The sequence below is a fragment of the Pseudophryne corroboree genome, chromosome 5 (assembly GCF_028390025.1).
Source record: "Pseudophryne corroboree isolate aPseCor3 chromosome 5, aPseCor3.hap2, whole genome shotgun sequence".
Taxonomy (NCBI): Eukaryota; Metazoa; Chordata; class Amphibia; order Anura; family Myobatrachidae; genus Pseudophryne; species Pseudophryne corroboree.
In genome coordinates this window covers 590,160,456-590,180,065 of record NC_086448.1, presented here as the reverse complement: position 1 = coordinate 590,180,065, position 19,610 = coordinate 590,160,456, and the positions used below count along the sequence as shown (strand labels likewise).

Sequence of the window (19,610 nt, the reverse complement as noted above, 5' to 3'; positions counted from 1 at the left end):
AAATTGTAATGTGACCACAGTTTGTGTACATCTCTATGTGATGGTTTACTGATATTTTATTTAAGGCTCTTGGCTACTGTATCTTCTGATAACATTGTTAGCTCTAGCCACTGGGTAAATAACTTGTAATTCTAGCGGTTGATGCATCAAGCAGTAGAAGAGTGGAGAAGTTGCCCATATCAACCAATCAGCTTTGGGGTAACGTTTATGAAGTACATTCTACAAAATGATAGGTAGCAGCTGATTGGTTGCTTTGGGCAACACGCCATTCATCCACGTCTCCACTGCTTGATACATTAAGCCCTTCGTACTTTATATATTTTATCATTACAATGTGAAAACAATCCTAAAGCTATTTTTGCTGTATTTAACACTAAAAGATATCGGTCGATATGGGTCTATATTAATGGATAAAGCAAAATGTAATGTATATATAATATATATTGCATAGTATATGTTTCCAAACAGTTTTTTTCCCAAATATCACACCATTACTAGCAAATTAAGGGATTCTGCATATCTATGTAATCAGATACAGAAGGTGGGCACCACTGCTGCATTTTATATCAGCAATCATTATGGTTGTGGGTAAATGAAGAAAGACCATCTAACAACTTAACGTGCTTACATTGTAATGCAAATTAAATATCAATCTGCTTTCCAGTTCTAATCTAACAAAACAACTTTTTTTTTCTTCTGTTTTTCATTGCATTGGACTTTTCCCAAATAAATGTGCGGAGAAAAAGTGACTTCTCCTTTTACAACCTTTTCCCTTTTGGGCCTTGATAAACATGTTCAATATGTTGATGAAAGCAGGATGTGCTTATTGGCATTAGAATAACAGCATTTTCTTTTTTTTTCGGGTTTTTAAAACATCTGTGAATGTATTAAGCCAGCACAGTAAACTCACGCCTTTTGGCAGAAAGGAACAAAACAAAACCGGTCCCCTAAGATTTCGTTAGATTTTAGTTCCATTACATAAAATGTGTTCTTTTAAGTAATGTAAAAGCTATGTTAATGTACTGCATCACAGAAAGAAAGGGTCTGCCACTACACAGAAAGTCAATTAGAATGGTTATATCAGAGCACCTGCGTACTCGCACTGTCCGTGGGTAAGTCAGAGTGTAAACCTGGGTCTAGCTCTGTGTTGCAAATAGGGACAGGTAATTTATTTATGTATTTCTTACCAGCTCTTTATTAGATATGTGTGGGTTCGGTTTTACACGGATTTACTCGGGGCTCGAAACGGCATCTTATTGAATCACGGATGTCACGCGTTTTGCATAGCCAATAAGCAAAACCCGAAATACCCGAGTAAATCTGAGTAAAACCGATTCCGCTCAACTCTACTCTTTATATAGCATGCACATATTCCTCAGGGTTTGACAGAGAACACGTAATCGTTCACATCAACCCCTGTCCTATTACATATACACACAGACACATATATACACTAGGGTTAATTTTTGTTAGAACCCAATTGTCTTACCAGTATGTTTTTAGATTGTGGGATGAAACCACAATGCCCAGATGAAAACCACACAAACACAGAGATAATCTTGTGCCAACTCCACAGAGATAGATGCAAAAAAATAGGGTGTAACTTATCTAGCTCTGCTGTTATATGTGGCATCCTAAACAGAATTCCTCCACTGGTGTTCCTTTTGAATTCCAGTTTTGGAACAGTATCCACCCAAAAATAAGCAGAGGGGGATATGTATAGAAAAGTACAGTCTTAATTCTGTTAAAATTGAAAGTGCAAAATCACAAATAAAATCACAACAAATATCATAAAATCACAATATTGCTCCTCACATCACATAAAGTGCACAATGGTGGCCTAAAATGGCCTGTGATAAAATGGATTTACCAGAGCAGCATGAACTGATATGACACAGTTCAGAAACAGTGTTTGAATTGTGAGTCCCGGGCTCCCACAGGTCTTTAATTAGCACTGAATCAGCCTCCCTGGGTCCACTCCTCATGTCCCTCTGGTCACCAGTTGTGAAATATCACTTCCAACGCGTTTCTACCCCGACTCTGGGGTCTTTTTCAAGGAATCCTGGATGTGTGACAAATCCATTTTATCACAGGCTATTTCAGGCCACCATTGTGCACTTTATGTGATGTGAGGAGCAATATTGTGATTTTATGTTATTTGTTGTGATTTTATTTGCAATTTTGCACTTCACATTTTAACAGAATTAAATCTGTACTTCACTATACATATCCCCCTCTGCTTATTTTTGCGTGGATTCTGTTCCAAACCCAGAATTCAAAAGGAACAACAGTGGAGGAATTCTGTTTAGGACGCCACATATAACAGCAGCGCTAGATAAGTTACACCCTATTTTGTTTGTATCTATATGTTGTGGGGGAAGTAAGGGGAATCCTCCCATTGGGTATAATTGTCCGGCTGCATACTGATTACAAGTGCACCTATTGTGATTACATAACCTATCTTTTGAGCTTGTATCCATAGAGATAGAGTCTTGATGGGAATCGAACCAAAGACCTCAGTGCTGTGAGGCAGTAATGCTTACCATTACACCAACCATATATAGAGTGATCAGGCGCTAGATGCCCTAAGGGTTGTTCACAAAGTACTTTTCAAAACTAAAAATTGAGTGCCCCATAATCCTGGTCTGGTTGCCATTGGGAAAGGCCCTGATTTCTAGGTGGCTGGCCCCCATCCAAGAACCAGCCATCTTATTCTATGTGCCTCATTCCTAGCCTTACTACATCTCTCCCATTTATTTTTCCACTGTGTGTCTATACTTCCTCGTTGCTGCTTGAATGCCGATACATCATGAAACACATTCAGAAATCAAGGAGACTCAGTGCTCAATTTCTCACTGAGTAAGTGATTGTGACCTACTGTAAGTGCTGAATGTTTGTGCATACTTTTGTGTGTATGGAGCGTGAAGGACTGTGACTGAGTATGTGTGTGTGCAGACATGGGAAGATATACATAGGAAATTACTTCATTAATTCACTAAAATATGTAAATAGGAAAATTACTGTAGGCATATTATAGGCTGGTTAAACGTTCAGACATTAGTTTCACCTTTAAGGACGAGAGGGCTAAAAGGAAAAATGAAAAGGGAAACATACCTTGATTATGCAATTCTTCATGACTTGGCAAATGAACAGGTGCTAAATTTCCAGAGCTATTCTTTAATTTCTTTTAAATCACCTCTTCATTACACAGCTTGTATAATACACTTTCATTCATCTACTACTTCTTGAAATTACTTAAGGTGTGTGGATTTGTGTTTAGCAATTCTCAGTGTTTTCTAGAGGGGAAGAGTTAGTTTCCTGGCTGTCAGGATCTCGGTGGTCAGAATACCAATGCCGGAATCCCGTCAGCCTCCCTTGGCTGACGGGATTCCGGCATTGGTATTCTGACCACCGAGATCCTGACAGCCAGGAAACTAACTCTTCCCCTCTAGAAAACACTGACCCTTAATCCAGCGGTCAGAATCCAGACCGGGGCCCAGAATCCCCACTTGGGGGGTGGTCTATGCCACCCTCGAGGGGGAATAACTCACCACCAAGGCCCAAAGCTTGGCAAGCGCAGCAAGGGGACATGCTGCGCTTGCCATTGGGATCCCACCTGTCGAGATTCTGGAGCCGGTCTTATGACTGCCGGGATTCCAAACTGAATCCATCTAGAGACACAGCAGAGGCATTGTGATCCAACACAATTTATTTAACGTAGAGTTCTACACAGAGAAGTAAGTCATAGGGCAAGTTCAATTTAGCTCTGGGAATGAGAGGCTGGAGCTATTCAAGTGGCTGCATTGTCAACTCAGGACTGCAGTATTTCTGCCCTTAGCCTCCCAAGGTGTGACCAGAAATCCAACTTAACTAGTGCCACAATGCTAGTTGCGGGTTTACCGCATGCGCTAACAGCATTGTATCTGGCACTTAAGTTGGAAAATGCAGTTTACCGTGACTCAGCCCCGGGCACTATTCGTTGTAAACTGCATCTCCTGACTTAAGTGTCAGGCATGATGCGGTCAATTGAATAGTTACAGTCGCTCATCCCTGGTGCTAAACACAATTGAATTCCCCTTATAGATGCTTGCAAATTTTACTTGTATCAGTACTTAGCTTATTGGTTTACAATGCCATCTAGAGTCACACACCACACTCTACGTTCTTAATTATGGATTAGACAGCAAAATTTCCTGAAGGCTAGCATGCCTGCTTATTCTAGGAAATCCATTGTTACTGAGAGATGAAAATGGCATCATTTTTATGGAACACAATTCTTGCATTTCCTAAATATGCAGAATAAAATAGAAAATAAGCAAAAATGAAAAAAAAAAAAATACTGTATGTCATGGCTTATCAAAATCATCCCATATATGCAACTTGAACTATGTTTATAGCAGCCTGATTAGACCTGAAACAGATAGTTCCAAGCCAATTTTCAAATTTTACTCTCCTAAAAAAACAAAAAAAACATGAATAAGCATAAACATAATTTTAGGACTGTTTGCTTAATGTGGGGATGTGATACAATTTTTATGCTTAAATCATATATTAAATGTGAAATCTAATAATGTAATGTTGATGTTAAGTTGGAGAAATACTGTAGACCTATTTTTGGCTATCTACATAAAGTGACAAAATAGATTAAATAAAAAGAATGCGATTAAAATCCAATACTTTACATTTTCTTCCAACACAACCCATGTATTTATGTAGAGTCTTTTCATGACCATACCTCACTTTCATTGAACCCCACTGTCACCTTCTTTGTGCTGGAGAGATTTTTTGGGGCATTGTTATTTTGTCACTAGATACACAGAATAAAATAAGGAAATTCCCGTATCTTAAGTGCAGTTCCTCTTGCATGCACCAGTGGTCCCTCACTGCTCCTCACTATGCTACTAAGGATATCTGTTTCAAACAGACAGTGCTTTTGATATTCCTCACACATGAACTCCCCATTAGTATGGAAATTTCAAACATGTTTGACACTGACATCAGATGTTTAGAACCTAAGTTTTTGCTAAAATGTAGTTGTGCAATTCAATTAATTCTTCAATATGAGTGCTATTGCTTTTGAATGAGCAATGTATTGGCCACTGGAAGACCAAGGAATGGTTTATACAGTATTATAAACTGGACTAAAAGGGAATGGGTTGATTTATGATCTCACAACCAGATAATTAGCGCTATTATTTACTGTCCTACAATGGAGAAAGGCACTGAAGCACTCTGGGTTAGTATTAATGTGCTTTATTGTATATTTTATATATTGGGCATCCAATAAATGGGATATTATACACTGATCACTATAGGCTGGATGCTTTTATTGCATACAGATTCTCCAGTTATTGGGTTTATTGTATACGAGCCCTCCAGAAACTGGGTTCTCTTATATACACATGCCATCAAGGTAGAGACTACATTATTTATTCTATATTAATTACCAGGATTTGGACATGTGTTGTATACTAGGCACCAAGCAATGAGATGAGTATATTACAGAAGTTTTCTAATAAAATGTATTGGGGGTTACTGTGCTGGTGGTAATATGTGGAATTACTGTTATTTGTTGTTGTCATTTGTGCAATAATGCATAGTTGAGTCCAGTATTGGGGAAGCATTATTGGTTAATGTATAAGCAGGGACTGGAGAGATGCTAAATTGCCTCACATGTTGTAGATGGTCCAAATATTTTGGTGCCTTTGCCTTCGATGCCAAAGCAACTTGTTATATCACTGCCAATATTTATTAAAAAGGGACTTGATGCCATTAGCTGGGGTTGTGGGCCTAACATTTTGCAGTAGGCCTTCTTTTGTACAGTCCAAATATATTGTCCGGTGGTGGATTTTACAGGACTGCAGAGCCCTTCCCCCCACTCCCCCCGGTAAAATCCACCAACCTCAGTGAGCCAGATGCAGACTGTCACTGCACTAGCTTCACTGTGACAAGTAGTGACTTCTCATTGGAAGTGCTGCCTGTCAGTTACACACAGGCAGAGGTGTTTTCTCCTTCTGGGACCGCCAGACAGGACTGTGGTTAGCATTCCCTACCTTTAGGTATTAGTATCTGGCTTCTATTGGCTGCAGCCGGTGCAGACCATAGAATTCAGTGTTTTGAGCATACACAGTTCCGCTGCTGCTAGTGCACATGCACCTGCAAGATCCATTCCACGGGTGCCAGGACTCAGCTGGTCAGGCATGGCTGTGTCCTCTCCTTCTATCTGTGCATGGGTAGTGGCAGCCCCACCTACAAGAAGGTAGGAGCTGCCACTGATGGTAACTAAATGCCAGACATAGCATGTCGGTATTCATAATGATATATCCCACATAAATATTTATGTATCAATTGTAACTCCAAAAGGCACTGGACCCACAACGCACAAATAAATATTATTCAAAAGTCTACTGTAGTGTGAGTGGTTGTGGCTTTTTCAAATATTGTTTTGGGAATCTGTTATATACTCCATTGATAAGTACTTCATTTTTAATACATTTTTCCAAGCTTAAATTCTCCAATCTTTTAACTGTTGTCATTTTAGTATCTACTATCTCATGTGATGCTCTAGTTTCACTGTAATTTGTCTGTATGTAACCTTACCTCAATCAAATGTCACTGTGTGTTTGAAACCTCGTTTCATTAAATAACTGCAGACTTGAAACACCTTTTTTTCCTGGCTTCAGCTTACAACAGGAGCAATATCCACCAGCTTTGCAAAATTAGACATGCTTGCATAACTTCTAAGGTCGATATATTTAAGAAAATCAGGCAATTCAATTGTATGCTTTGATATACTAATTATACAAGCAGAAATTCATTAACCAATCACGTTAATCGTGGCTCCGTCTGTGCCACTGCGCGCCCACCAAGGTGCACCTATCACAGCGTCTGGGACACACATGTGTGTGAGATGCCCAAGCGCACCATTCACTGCAATGGGAGCATCTCTCTGCACTCCCGTAGCATGTTTAGGATCTGTATCGCCTAGCCACGGCGGGAGTGCACGTTTGTGATGGATCTGCATTAGATAAGCATGGCTCCATCTGTATGTGATGCTTTTGCCCCTACAGAGCAACACCCATAACATAAAGTAAAGCTGTGTTCTGTATGCACACATGATAATGAACATGACAAAAACAATTTTGTATTTGGAGCGCAGTTCACAAGTGATTTATGAATTTTAAACATAGGATGTAGTCATTAGGTCAACATTTGTATTGTCATCACCACAATATTGACAATTATGATGTCACTATTTGTCAGAATAGATAATTAGGATTAGACTAAGGGCAGGAGGTTATTGTTAGGTATAAGGGGGTTAGAGTAAGGGTGTTGGGGGGAGGTTAGGCACTAGAGGGAGGGTTAGGGGTAGGGAGTAGGGTTAGAGTAGGAATACTCACCAGATTTCTGGAGCATTGGAGGTCTGACCTAGAAGAGACGGTCACATGACCTCTATTATCCTGAATCCATGCTAGAGCTGATGCAGCTTTAAGGAGCATCTGTTGGTGTTCTAACTTATCCACATATCCTCAGTATCTACCTAATGAACTGGCAAGGTCAATGTTGACATTATGACCATATCGACATTCTCATTACATATTTTACCAGACTCGTTTTCACAACTCAGCTGCACCTATTACAGGAGATGCTGTATTAGCAGTGAAATGAGGAGGGTGAGTATATCATGTTAAGCTTCAATCCACTTTATCATAATAACAAATAAACTGTTTGCCTTTTGGCATCTAGTTCTATGTAATCACTGACACTTCACAGGAGGAATAAAAAATATAGCAATTTTTTTTAAATAAATGCACATTACACAAGGGTGTAGCTACCATAAGTGCAGGAAGTGCAACTGATATGGGGCCCAGAGCTGAGAGGGGCCCACCTTTCATGTCACAGTTACATGTGTTATATACATTTTTCGCCATTGGGTGGTATGTAGGGGTTCTTTCAAACATTTTCCTTGGGGCCTGCAATATATCTAGGTATGCTATGCCCTGGACCTGCTCATTGCAGTGTGGTATAAAATTAACTGTAGGGCATTTTAATGTTATATAATATGAACCGGGGTGCTGAAATGAGGCACAATATGAATGGGGAGCACTATATATCATAATGTGAATTGGGGTACTATCAGCTCTAAAATGTGACATAGGGTGAACTTAAGCACTACTACAATTCATAACAGAAACTAGGCACTACTATGGGGCAAAACATTAAATAAGCCTCTGCTATGTTTCAGAAAATGAACTAGGCACTCTTATAGGGCATAAAATTAACAACTGCTGCAGAGAAGTGTCTCTCTAGAAGCACTGGGACGGGGGCAACTTCAAAATGTTGCTATGGGGCCCACAAACTTCTGGCTATGCCATTGACTTTACAGTTTACAAGCCTTTCTCACTGAATATTACTAAGCTGCTGGTTTGCAAAATCTGTGTACCAAGGGGTTGGTGTTGATTCACTTAAAAAAATCTCTTATTGCTTTTAGCGGCACATTAGATACCAAGGTTTAGGTTTCTATAAAAATATTTACACTAGCATAGTCACCATGAAAGTTCAGGATGAGAAAGAAAGAAAGAAAGAAAGAAAGAAAGAAAGAAAGAAAGAAAGAAAGAAAGAAAGAAAGAAAGAAAGAAAGAAAGAAAGAAAGAAAGAAAGAAAGAAAGAAAGAAAGAAAGAAAGAAAGAAAGAAAGAAAGAAAGAAAGAAAGAAAGAAAGAAAGAAAGAAAGAAAGAAAGAAAGAAAGAAAGAAAGAAAAAAAGAAAGAAACTTAACTGGGAATTAAAAACTCTTATTAGTTACAGTACAATAAACATAATCATTTAGAGAACAACATTATTTCATACAGACACATGCATCAGTTTTATCATTACACTTACAGAGATGTCTTTATCTCATTAAGACCTACTGTACTTCTTTCTACATTTTCACATTTTGAGTATTTTTGGCTTTCTATCATTACTAATATTCCACATTATTTTCTTTAAGTCAAAGTACAACTCAAGCTCAAACTTGCTTTATTAAGTCATACAGAAAGATCAAGTAACTGTGCGCGTCGGTAAAACCATGTTGCACTGCAGGTGTGGAATATTTAAAATATGCTCAGAGGTTTAGAGTTAAGAGTGGCATAGCCAAACTTAAATTTAAATTTCAATGCAAAAATAAGACTTTCCAGAATTAGTGGGCTACATGCAAAATCAGCCTGTATTTACTTAACATGCAAGAAAAAATTATGTATTTACACCATTTGCATTGCAACATGGTTTGTCCAGTTACACAGTTACGTTTTCTTGCTTTACTTTTAACTCAGACTCAGGCCCCCTGTCTCTTCTGTGCAAGTCAGCAAGGTATTGTAAATATTCCAAAATTGGGAAAGGTAACAACAAGTCACCAATATGCTGGAAATTAACTTCAGCTGCTGCAGGAACAATTCCATCTACTGTGGGTCTGTCTTTGCAGGGTTTGTAAGAAGAGGAAGGGGAAGTTTGTATAGTTGTGTTGCTGTCTTGTTTTGGTATGCTGAGAAAAGAAAAGGGGCGACCCGGCACTGGTCTCAATGTAAATGAAATAACAAATGATAAATGAACCAAAAATAGGACAATTAAGATATAATTACAAAATTATCAAATCTCTGTCCAGTATGGTGGTGCGCCCAGAGCCAGAAGGAACATATGTCAGCAAAGGGATAGAAAAGGAAGGCTCTTGTGTGGGCGCACTCTTAAATAATTGAAATAAAGTTTTAGTTGTACATGATAGTTAATAAAATGTAACTTTTAATGGATATACATTATAAAGAATATCTCATGATTACCCATTAAGCAACATAGGATCCAAAAAATAAATGTGATTTAAAATGAATATTACATTGAAAAAATTTGAAAGAGATTGTTTTATAAAATAAAGGAATGTTCTGGTCCTGTCTCACAGGATGTGATAAGAAAGGCTATAGACACTTCGCTGTTCTACAACCGTTTCAGCCCGACCAGTACAGAAAATCTGTATTGTTGAGACCAAAATATGGTCAATTGTCAAATATGAGAGAGCTGGACAAGTCCGGTAATGGATAGTGAGACATTACCCACTTCCCACCAGTCACCAACCAAATGTACTGTATAATTTGTTGCTCAGAGGGTCTTGAGCACTTGTATAAACAGAGTATGCATTCTAAGGGTAGGGATATATTAGAGAAGAATGAAAACAAGTGGTGATACTGCTGTTGGTGTCAGATAACGCACATCACAGGGATAAAAGGTCTACGACACTGGGTATTCCCTGTGAGTCTCCTCCTCAGGTACTGACCCAGCCCAACACTGTATAGCTTCCAAGATCGGACGAGATCGGGCACTGGCAGTGTGGTATGGTAGTAGACAGATGGGTGGGTTAGACGCCAATGAGAGTGCACCTATATAAAGGGAAGATGTGACAATTGGTCACAAAAAGGTGTGGATCTGCTTTCTACGTTAGGCTGGATGCAGTAGGCCCCACTAAGTGGTATTGCGCATCCAGGATCATAGATGAGAGTCCACGGAAAGAAGAAAAAGAGTCAAGAATGGAAGCAGAAGGCATCAGTAATTATATGCAAGGTACCCTGCTAGCAAACATTTACTGACATAAAAAAAAAAAGCAAAGAATAATGCATATTGAATAGAAGCATTGATAATACCGCTTAGATGTCAGACACATGAAATGACTAAATATAACTCAAAAAAATAAAAGATAATAATAAAGGATTATACCATGGTCCTAGATTATATAGCAATAATAATGATAACCAAGAGAACTGGTTGAGATATCCCCTAAATAATTATATGCATACAAGGTAATGCTGCTGACACAGGAGGAACAGTGAATGGCATATATATATACCAATTAATTAAACATATCTCGTCACATTTGTCAGTAAAAAGGAATACACCAGTAGAATTGGAACACTGGTGCATATACTAATCAACAAGTGATATATGCTCAAAATTACCAATACAGGCTCGGCTCTGCCTGTGTACATGAACTGTGTAAAGACCGCAGCAGGAATGGACCTCCAGGAAGTGAACAAGCCCTACAGGGTGAAACGCATTTTCTGAGCCAGCGGGTCCACCAGCACCAACCACGCCACCTGAGGGCATTTCTGCTGCGGTCTTAACACAGGTCATGTACACAGGCAGAGCCTGTGTTGGTGATTTTGAGCATATATCACTTGTTGATTAGTATATGCACCAGTGTTCCAATTCTACTGGTGTATTCCTTTTTACTGACAAATGTGACGAGATATGTTTAATTAATTGGTATATATATGCCATTCACTGTTCCTCCTGTGTCAGCAGCATTACCTTGTATGCATATAATTATTTAGGGGATATCTCAACTAGTTCTCTTGGTTATCATTATTATTGCTATATAATCTAGGACCATGGTATAATCCTTTATTATTATCTTTTATTTTTTTGAGTTACATTTAGTCATTTCATGTGTCTGACATCTAAGCCGTATTATCAATGCTTCTATTCAATATGCATTATTCTTTGCATCTTTTTTTGATGTCAGTAAATGTTTGCTAGCAGGGTACCTTGCATATAATTACCGATGCCTTCTGCTTCCATTCTTGACTCTTTTTCTTCTTTCCATGGACTCTCATCTATGATCATGGATGCGCAATACCACTTAGTGGGACCTACTGCATCCAGCCTAACGTAGAAAGCAGATCCACACCTTTTTGTGACCAATTGTCACATCTTCCCTTTATATAGGTGCACTCTCATTGGCGTCTAACCCACCCATCTGTCTACTACCATACCACACTGCCAGTGCCCGATCTCGTCCGATCTTGGAAGCTATACAGTGTTGGGCTCGGTCAGTACCTGAGGAGGAGACTCACAGGGAATACCCAGTGTAGTAGACCTTTTATCCCTGTGATGTGCGTTATCTGACACCAACAGCAGTATCACCACTTGTTTTCATTCTTCTCTAATATATCCCTACCCTTTGAATGCATACTCTGTTTATACAAGTGCTCAAGACCCTCTGAGCAACAAATTATACAGTACATTTGGTTGGTGACTGGTGGGAAGTGGGTAATGTCTCACTATCCATTACCGGACTTGTCCAGCTCTCTCATATTTGACAATTGACCATATTTTGGTCTCAACAATACAGATTTTCTGTACTGGTCGGGCTGAAACGGTTGTAGAACAGCGAAGTGTCTACAGCCTTTCTTATCACATCCTGTGAGACAGGACCAGAACATTCCTTTATTTTATAAAACAATCTCTTTCAAATTTTTCAATTTAATATTCATTTTAAATCACATTTATTTTTTGGATCCTATGTTGCTTAATGGGTAATCATGAGATATTCTTTATAATGTATATCCATTAAAAGTTACATTTTATTAACTATCATGTACAACTCAAACTTTATTTCAATTGTTTTGGTATGCTATCAGCTTAATGCATACAGATATTGGGCCCAATGCAGACCTCTTCGCTCGCTAGCATTTTTTGCAGCACTGCAATCAGGTCAGAACTGCACATGCATATGCACCGCAATGCGTAAGCACGTTGCACGGGTACAAAGCGGATCGTTGCTGTGCGATGGGTTTTACAAAGAATCCATTCGCACAGCCGCTTGCAAGGTGATTGACAGGAAGAAGGCGTTTGTGGGTGGCAACTGACCGTTTTCAAGGGGTGGTTGGAAAAACACAGGCATGTTCAAGAGTTTGCAGGGTGGGTGTCTGACGTCAATTCTGGCCCCAGACAGGCTGAAGTGATCGCAGTGGCTGAGTTTTTTTGTACCGCTTGGCTGCACACCGTTTGCGGATGATAGGTGATGGAAAGGTTTAATTTGATGTTTAGTGAAGAGCAAAGAGACTTCCAAAACTTGACGATAAATTGCGAACCACAATCCAAAACAATTTCCTGAGGACGACCATGTAATTTGAAGATTTCAGAGATGAACAGTTTAAGCTAGGAATGGAGCATCTGTAAGACCCGTTAAAGGTATAAAATGTGCTATTTTTTAAAAACAATCCACCACCATCCAGATGGTATTCTGCCCCTTAGATGGAGGTAAATCAGTCACAAAATCCATTGAAATGTAAGTCCAGGGTTGCTTAAGACTGGATAATGGGTGCAATAATCCGGAAGGAGAACCCTTGGGATTTTTGTGCTGGGCACATTTTGGACAGGCAGCTATGTATTCTTGAATGTCCGCCCTGAGTCGTGGCCACCAGTAGGATTGCTGGATAAACTTAAGGGTCTTGAGGATCCCAGGATGACCCATAAAAGATGAGGAATGGGCCCAGTTAATAGTCTCTTTCCGAAGATTTGAAGCAGAAAATGTTTTACCAGGTGGCGGCATAGGAACAGAAAAAATCTGGGTCAAGTAGAAGGATGTTGCATCAGCCTTTTTGTTCAGTGAGCCTGGTCGATAAGTAACCTTAAAATTAAATAGAGTGGAAAAAAAGAGCCCATCTAGCTTGCTGTGGATTGAGACATTGAGCAGTTTGGAGATATAGCAGATTTTTATGGTCAGTGTAGATGACAATGGGATGTTGGGCATCCTCCAAGAGATACCTCCATTCTTCAAATGCCAGCTTTATGGCAAGTAGCTCCTGCTTTACAATAGCATAATTCCGTTCAGCAGGAAGAAATCTCCAAGAAAAGTACCCACATGGATGGACTTTCTTGTCCTCATAGACCTGTGATAGGACCGCCCCGACCGACTCCGAGGATGTGTTCACCTTCACTTGAAATGATCGATCTAAATCAGGCTGGTGAAGAATGGGAACAGACATAAATGCTTGTTTTAATTTAAAGAAGACTTGAGTTGATTCAGGAGACCAATTTGACGGATTAGCTCCCTTGCGAGTCAAAGCTGTGATGGGTGCCATGATTGATGAATATTTTTTAATGAATCTCCTGTAGAAATTGGGAAAACCAAGGAAGCGCTGTATTCCTTTGAGGGTAGATGGAATTGACCAATCTCGAATGGCTTGGACTTTAGTGGAATCCAATTGCAACTCAGATCCGGAGATGATGTAACCGAGAAATGGTAGAGATGGTATTTCAAATGTGCATTTCTCCATCTTACAGTATAAAAATTTTTTCCTCAGACGAGTTAGTACTACCATAACTTGGACACGGTGGGACTCCAGATCTTTACAGAATACTAGGATGTCGTCCAAGTAGACTACCAAGCATTTATATAGCAGGTTTCGTAAAAGTTCATTCACATAGCTCTGGAAGATAACATGGGCATTACAAAGACAAGATACTCATAATGTCCATCCCAAGTATTGAAGGTCATCTTCCATTCATCTCCTGAACGAATACAGATTAAATTGTAGGCCACCCCATAAATTCAGTTTAGAGAAAACCGTGGCCCCCTTCACTCGGTCAAACAATTCAGGAAATAATGGGAGCAGGTACCGATTCTTGATGGTAATCATGTTGAGACCACAGTAATTTATGCATGAATATAAGCCCCTGTCCTTCTTTTTGACGAAAAAAAAATCCTGTCCCTGCGGGAGAGGAAGACGGTCAAATAAAGCCTTTGGACAGGTTCTCCTGTACATAATTTGACATGGCGTGTGTCTCCGGAATGGAAAAACGATATGTTCGACCTCTGGGAGGTGTTTTACCCGGCACTAAATCAGTTGGACAGTCCCACTCCTGGTGAGGTGGTAAAGTGTCAGCTGCTTGCTTGCTGAAGACACCTAGAAAGGATTGGCAGACAAAAGGCAACTCAGTAACTTAAGTAGTACAAAGGGGTCTAACAGAAGCTAAGCATCCTTGGTTACAGGATTCCCCCAGGAAAGAATCTCCATGGTTCACCATCTGATCTGTGGGTTATGTTTCTGTAGCCAGGGAAGTCCGAGAATAATATCATGAGAAATTTTGGTAATCACGAGGAAGGAGATACATTGGGTGCAGCACACCCACTTTCATCCGGAGGGGTACAGTATGACGAGTATTTATACCTTCGGGGATTTGACTCCCATGCACTGCCGTGATGGAAACGGCTAATTCCAAAAGTATTGTCGGAACTCCAGACTGCTTAACTGAAGTTGAAGTAATAAAATTCTCTGCTGCCCCAAAGTTGAGTACTGCTGAAATAAAGACTGTGGAACTTCCAAACTAATGGGCAAAGTTGGTTCCTTCCCAGAACATGAATCAAAGGTAGCTCCTAGCTTATCCTCCCTTGAATAAGCTAGAAGCATGAGTTTTCCAACCGAAGTTTGCAGGACTTAATGAAATGATCTGAAGAACCACAGTACATGCAGAGGTTCCCCTGCCGTCATTGAGCGTTCCTCATCGGTGATCTGTGACTGACCAATCTGCATGGGTTCTTCAGTTAATGAAGGGAGCTGTGTCAGGGAAGGATCCTGCCGAGGATGAGGATGAAAACAGGAATTAGCTCTTTCAGACTTGGATTTCTTCAGACAATGTTCCCTATACCGAAGGTCAAGTTTATTGCAAACAGAGATTAGGTCGTCCAGTCATCCCGAATGGTCAGGTAGTTTTTGATCCTATCTGACAGTCCATTCCAGAATGCAGCAACCAACGCCTCCTCATTCCAGTTTAACTCTGAAGACAATGTACAAAATTGAATGACATATTGACAGATGGAACGTAATCCTTGACGAAGACGGAGGGTCTCCAGAGAGGCAGAGGTGGTTCTACCCAGCTCATCAAAGATCCTACGAAATGAAGAAACAAATTCGGTATAATTTGAAAGAAGTGGATCACCTCTCTCCCAAAGAGTGGATGCCCATTCCAAAGCTTGGCCAGTCTGGAGGGAGATAATATAAGCAATCTTGGTCCGGGCAGTTGGGAAACTGGCTGACTTGAGCTCAAACTGGATCTCGCACTGATTTAAAAACCTCCTACAGAGTTTTGGAGATCCATTGAACTTGCTGGGTGAAGGTAATTGCAGATGGGGTATAGCTGACACTGGAGGAACCACTGCAGAAGAGGAGCTTACTGGAGCCGGGACTTGCAGTGTCATAATAGCCGTATGGAGAGCATCCAAATGATCAGACATGGTTTGCATGAATTGGGCTATTTGTGTTTGTGTGGACTCCTAATTACTCAGGCAGGTGAGAATACTAGCCTAGCATCACCTCCAACAGCTTGGTTGCCTAACGGATGCATTTGGACACTGCTTACTGTCACACCAGGGTGTTTTTATGAATTGATTTATTATTAATTTATTAACAGTTTCTTATATAGCCCAGCAAATTCCGTTGCTCTTTACAATAGGAACCCATTGAACTCTGACCAATTAAAGGAGTAGATGCTCCTGAATGGAGGAAATTAGGGGGACAAAGATAATTCCATCTCATATACTTTACTGAAGAAACAAACAGACTTCAATGCAACTGATAATTGAGGGAAATTATGCTGATTCACTGGAGGCAGTTCATGCAAATGACAGATGGAGGATACTGGAAGTTTGGTTAAAGAGCTGCAAAGAATTGTAGTCTCATGTATTTGAAAGACGTGGCTAAAGTACTGTGGAAGAAACTGGATACTGGAGAAGCTGTGGAAAACTGTGAAGACTTGACGAGAGAAATGCGGACTCTGGGTAATTAGAAGCCAAGGCAGGAGAACTGTGAAGACTGACAGTGAAGAACTGCGGATGCTGGATAGTTGTAAGCCGAGGCTGGAGAACTGTGAAGACTGAGGCTTAATCTTTAATGCAAGACTTGAAGAATTCTGTGCCTGTGCCTTTAAGACAAGACTGACAAATATTCCGGGAAAGCTGGCACCCCACCAGGGGACTCAGGATAAGCATGCTGTACCGCCCAGTTAACTGTATGGCAAACCGGGGAGCTGGCTGGTATCAAACAGCGAGGAATGGCTAGCAAACACAGGGAGCAGAGTAGGAACCAGGACACTTGGATGGACACAGATAAATCTGCTGGAGCACAGAGCTTGAATGCTGTCTACTAACAACAAAGCACTGGCAGAGAGTGCCTAAAACTCAGCTTATTTATAGGAAGTAAAGCCATGGGATTGGCTAACCACTTACCCCAGTGAAGCTCATTGGCACAGGATAATCTGGTCTCCAACATGGCTGCCTCCTGTGCTGCAGACACACAGAAGCACTGCAGCCTACCCGATCCTCAATCCCCCTGGCCTCCCAGAAGTCACAAATGCCTCACTGCTGACCGCACCGCCCCCCCCCCCCCCCCCATCCCTGCAGCCACACTATCACCATGGCAGCCATACCGACAGTGGCCAGACCCCGGACCCTGCGGTGTTGAGCGCCCACACCATGTCCTTCTGCGGTCGCACAACAATGCCAACAGCTGCACCGGCAGCAGCCAGACCCCGCGGCGGTGAGTACCCGCCTCATGACAGGCCATGGGACCAAAAGGCAGACAACATGTCTTTCGGCCATTCCCAGTGGTCTAGAGGCCAAAAAACTAAAACATAAGCTGTAAACTAGAAAAGCAGGACATCAATAAGTGTTTAATTCGTTTTATTTATTTATAAAAAAAATTGCACGGATCATTTGTTTTATGGCCATTCATATTTATTATTTAATTGTTCAAAGTTCTAGATAAATGATCATCATAAACAGTAGATGTGATTGTAAGCTTGCGAGCAGGGCCTTCCTACCTCTATGACTATCTGTTATTACACAGTTTTGTTTTTTCACTGTTGTTTCCAATTGTTTTGTTTTATGATTTCACTATTTCCAATTGTAAAGCGCAACCAAATTTGCTACACTCTATAAGAAACTGTTAATAAATAAATGTGCCCCATTTTTTTGTTTTGCTAGGCAGCTATTTTAAGTTAAATGTATCTACTGTATAAGCTAACCACACATATTCCAGATACATCTCTACACTGTAATTTGAGCAAGACATATCTTCACATATAATCAACTCAAAATAATATTGTAAGATTGCAAATTTACAGGGGCATTTTCACTTCTATGGTTATGTTTTTCAATAGTTCAGAAGCTATATGTATAAAAGTGTTCAGGAGCCATCCAAATTAGTGTTGGAAACATTCCCCAATGTTCTTTGCCTACAGCAGTGGTTCTCAAACTGTGTGCCATGGCACCCTGGGGTGCCTCGAGACACTTGCAGGGGTGTCTTGGATTGGTGTTTTAGGGCCAGTTAAAATGATTTATGGTCTGTGTAATAGGCAAAACCAGTGCTGGTGGCTGCCAATTATAACATATGTGAACAAACAGAAGCAAATCTTGTCCCTCACCACATAACAGAACCTAAGAATGACAAACACAATATAATTTAATTTTCTAAATTTCTTAATAAAAACTTTTGGCCTTGGGGTGCCATGAAAAATATTCTGATACTCTAGGGCGCCGTGATTCAAAAAAGTTTGGGAACCACTGGCCTAGAGTACATGAAAGAAAGTATTTGTTCTTCAGTTAAATAATTAAATTAATTTACAGGGTAAGAACTACTGTAGCTGTAAAGACTGAGATATGTGGGAATATTTAACCAATGAAAAACTGTAAGCTGAAGGGATGGCGGAAAGAATCAAAGAGTAGTTATAAGCCGCACAATACTTTTAAAGTCATACAATATTTAAGGCCGTATATGTAAATCAAGCCATTATTTATAAAACTTATAATGCAGTAAATAATATTTTTACAACCAAAGTATAAGTTGTATTTTTATTTGACAACAGCATATTTATATACTGACATTAAGATATGTATAGTTACAGAGCGCTCAAATCCCTTAGTGTTATGTGGAATGAATAATGATGGCTAGTATGCAGACAATAGTTTTACTGGAGGAAGATATATGATCGTTACAACATGTTCAGTATGTTTTACCAGTGGCCAGGATGCCGGCCGTCAATATACTGACAGCAGTATCCCGCTGCGCTCGCCACAGGTTTTATTCCCACTACAGGGCCGAAACTAGGATTTATGGCACCCGAGGCAAGGCAGTAATTTAGCAACACAACACACACAAACACACACACAGAAAAATAAATAAATAAATAAATAAAAACAACAACAAAATTCAAAACAATGCCACCCAGTGGTGAAACCTCATTCTCATTACACTGCACAGTAATACCCCTCATTAAAATTACGCCAACCGACAGAGTAAAAGTGGGGAGGTACAGTAAATAGAGGAGAGAGAGATGGGTAAGATAGACGAGAGGGGAAGAGAGATATGGAAGAAAGGAGAGATAATATGCTTCAGGCATCCCTCAGACTGGCAGACACCCAGTAATACACACACAGTATATATATTTATACACACACAACATATATATATATAAAATAAGAACAAAGAGCACCTACTAGTGCAGTAATTGGAACAACACCACTTTTGTGCTGAATAAAGCTTATGAGTGAACCCGTACCACAGAGTAAATTTTCAAAATCTTATCTCATCTCTTAGCTGGTCCACACAGGATCACTGACAGCATGGAGATTTTTTTTACAAGTTTAAATGGAAATCCAATGTACACATATAATATAAAACAGAATAAAAACACATAGTATAATCCAGTTTAAAAACAATGGTATGAACAACCAAGTGAGTGCCCATACAGCATAAAAAAGAATGAACAGCTTATCTGAATGTTAGCTCAGGGGTTTTTAAACTGGAT

The 19,610-nt window shown here is 40.0% G+C and overlaps 1 protein-coding gene and 2 pseudogenes across 3 annotated transcripts in view; 2 read left to right on the top strand and 1 right to left on the bottom strand.

The window, feature by feature from the left end:
- The window catches only part of DOK6 (docking protein 6), a 799,313-nt gene that overhangs the window by 605,753 nt on the left and 173,950 nt on the right, over positions 1-19,610 (top strand). The window lies entirely within an intron of this gene.
- LOC134929978 (5S ribosomal RNA) lies at positions 10,254-10,372 on the bottom strand (annotated as a pseudogene).
- On the top strand, positions 11,781-11,899 carry LOC134929762 (5S ribosomal RNA; annotated as a pseudogene).